The following is a 3,547-nucleotide window of genomic DNA, read 5'->3' on the forward strand; positions in this document are numbered from 1 at the left end:
AAGGAAATGCAGAACGGTAAAGCGCCGGGTCCTAATGGTTTTAATGTGGACTTCTTTAAAGCTTGCTGGAATATTGTTAAACAGGATATTCTAATTGTAGTAGAAGACTATAGGAGGAGTAGAACTATTCTGAAGGCATTCAACACCTCCTTCATCTCTCTGATCCCTAAGCAGGATAATGCCCTAACTCCTAATAAGTTTAGACCCATAGCATTGTGCAATGTGGTTTACAAGATTATATCCAAGGTTGTGGCCAACAAACTCAAACCTCTTCTCCCCACTCTTGTTTCTGGGGAGAAATATGGTTATGTGGAAGGTAGATAGATTCTCAACAACGTCATTCAAGCACAGGAGGTGGTGCATTCATTGGATAGCGACAGAAAGGCCAGAATAATCATGCAGCTGGACCTAGCCAAAGCCTATGATAAGTTGAACTGGACTGTTAGGCCCCTATAATACTAGTGTAACCCCTTACTGTTATTAGTGCAACCCACTTGTTATATTTATGTACCCATGTAGTGCCCATATTGTTACTATTGTTCCCCATAGAAGCCCACTATTGTTATTATTGTGCCCTTACATTATTATTGTTATGTCGGCTCTGATTATGTTATGACCCCTTAGACTCCTATATATAGAAAGAAGGTATTATTTTTATCATCCAAGAATTGTTCATTTATGTAATGTAAAGGAGGTTGCCCCCTCGAAGAGGTTGAATTCTAAGGCGTGGATCTATCTTTTCTATCTTTTTCTTGAGTTGGTTCATAACATTTGGTATTAGAGTTTTGGATTCTAGGGTTTCACTGCCCCAAACAGGTCATCGTGGAATTTTCACTATAACTTTTTTTTCTGCGATGTTTTAGAAGCTAAACAGAAAACCCATTTGAGAAGAAATCGTGCTAAATCTCGGGTCCGAATTTCAGAGCGTTTCACACTATATTTGCGGAGATATGATCTGAGGAAGTTGGTCTTTTTGCAGACTCCTGAATTACATTCCAAACAGGTGACCTGGGGAAAATCGTCATAAATTTCTCTCTGAGCATCGGATTGAAATTTCGTAAGAAGGTACAAAAAGAGGACGGACTGTAGTTTCTTTTAGATATTTTTTTTAGCCAAAATTCGAAACAGTGACACGTGGCACTTCATACAAGTTCGCTCTTCTGGAAAGATCTATAATCAGGTCATCTTGGGAGATTGTGCATAACTCTTTCTTGGAGAATCCAATTTGGATTAGACTAGTAGCATTGGAAAGAGGACATAGAGGGCTACTACAGGTCACAATTTTAGAACTTAAAGATCCGCAAGTACAGAGTTACATTCGTTTGAAGATCGAGCTCCTAAAATCAAGAAAAACAAAAATGAGGAAGTTTGATGGCAAGGATCCGGTAAATTGGATACTTCAGATGGAGCAATATTTTGATCTACATGGTGTACCACTGTTACAAAAGGTATGTATTGCATCTTCATATTTAGAACCAGATCAATTTTTATGGTATGAAGGGCTTTGTTCTCGTAAACAACTTGTTACGAGGTCAATTTTCACGGAGAAAATGATAGCACATTATGAGGATACAAAGAGAAACACCTTCTTTAGAGCAACACCACAACAATTGGAAAGAGTAAAAGGGCTTTGTGACATAGTGGAAAGCAAAATTATGGAAACCAGGAAGCATACCCCTCACAACTATAAAGATGGAAGTGTTGTTTCTCCTAGCCTTCCACAACCTACAAGGGTTACACCACAACAATTGGAAGAAAAAAGAGAAAAAGGGCTTTGTTACAATTGTGATAGCAAATGCACTAAAGGTCATAAGTGTGCTGAGAAGAAATTATTTTACATAGAATATGAAGAGGAGGAAGAAAAGGATCAAGAAACATCAAAATAAGAAGATATACGCTAGGACCCCACCCCAGAGAAAGAAGAAATGAATCAGACCATATTTTGTAAAGCATTGGCAAGAATTACCACTCCTCAAACTCTCAAGATAGAAGGACATATCAAGAAGAAAAAGGTGCAAGAAGTGAAAGATCACATCGAGAAAGAAGAAATGAATCCAACCATATCTTGTAATTCATTGGTCAAAATTACCACTCCTCAAACTATCAAGATAGAAGGACATATCAAGAAGAAAAGTGTTCAAGAAGTGAAAGATCACATCGAGCATCAAGAATGAATCCAACCATATCTTGTAAAGGATTGGAAGAAATTACCACTCCTCAAGCTCTAGAGATAGAAGGACATATCAAAAAGAAAAAGGTTCAAGCAGTGAAAGATCACATCGAGCATCAACAACAAGTTCTCCAAATTTTAAAGGATAACGCCACTTCGGTGGAAAATCAAACGAAACAACAGGTAGATCGACATCGTAGTGAAAATTGTTTTGATGTAGGTGATTGGGTATTTTTACTGCTACATCTCAAGCAAGCTATTTATGAGAAGGAAATGTTGGCAATACTACATGCACTTAAAAAAAGGCGACCTTACCGAATGGGAAGACTCTTCAAGGACGAGGATGTGGAAGCATTGTTTTGTGCTATTTCTATTATCCAACCAGATTGGATAAACGAAGCAAGGGATGAATGGAAGAAGGAAGAAGAAGTATGGCCACTTATTCAAAAGTTGCAAAAGATCCCAATTCAAACAATATTTCCAGAAATTGAAGAGGAAGGAAAAATCATATTGGAACCTGGAGCAGTCACAGAAACAAGAACTCGACAGCTACGAAATCGATCAATTTCAAAGTATCTCATCAAGTGGAAGAACTTACCCGCTGAAGATTCCACATGGGAGGACAAGAATGTTATACAGAAGCATCAAGAACTACTCAAGTGTTGAGTACAACGCTTTTGGAAGGAGAGGGGCATGTTAGTGTTGGGTGTGGAGCCTGATTATTTTCTATATTCAAAGGTATCGCCACATAGGACCCCAGTTTGAAATGGGGGCAGCAACGCCGCCCGTAAAATATTCGCTGCAGGGGGGTCTGGCGGGGGCGGCTGCGACCTTTGGGAGCCCCCCCCTGGCGGGGGGTTTCGGGGGCAGCGCCCCCGAAGCTAAAAACAGTTGTAAAATTGCCTTGTAAAAGTATAGTAATTTCTAGTCAATCTGCGCCGTTCATTAGGCGGATGATCTGACGGTAGAACTTATGTTTAGTTTAGGGTTTTTTGCCCTAGAAGGCAACCCCTCTCTTTGTATGAGGGTATTGTATTTGAGGTTGTGTGATAGATGTGTATTCTGTGAGCGAGAAACAGAGAGATGAGACTGTGAGAGAAAACAGAGGATATTACAGCGGATTTGTTGTAGGTTGTGTCTCTTCATTTTGCTGGATAATAGAAAGGAAGGACTGGTTGTTCGGGGTGGACGTAGCCCAAACTGGGTGAACCACGTATATCTGCGTCCCTCTTGTTTTGTGCGTTTTCTGTGTTTATATTTTTGCAATATTTTATGTGTTACATTGCTCCATAATATATAATTTTCTAACAGTTAGGCCCCTATAATACTAGTGTAACCCCTTACTGTTATTAGTTCAACCCACTTATTATATTGATG

Source organism: Pinus tabuliformis, chromosome 8, assembly GCF_031772625.1.
Source record: "Pinus tabuliformis cultivar Carrire ecotype Pingquan chromosome 8, CPIR1, whole genome shotgun sequence".
In the NCBI taxonomy this organism is placed as follows: domain Eukaryota; kingdom Viridiplantae; phylum Streptophyta; class Pinopsida; order Pinales; family Pinaceae; genus Pinus; species Pinus tabuliformis.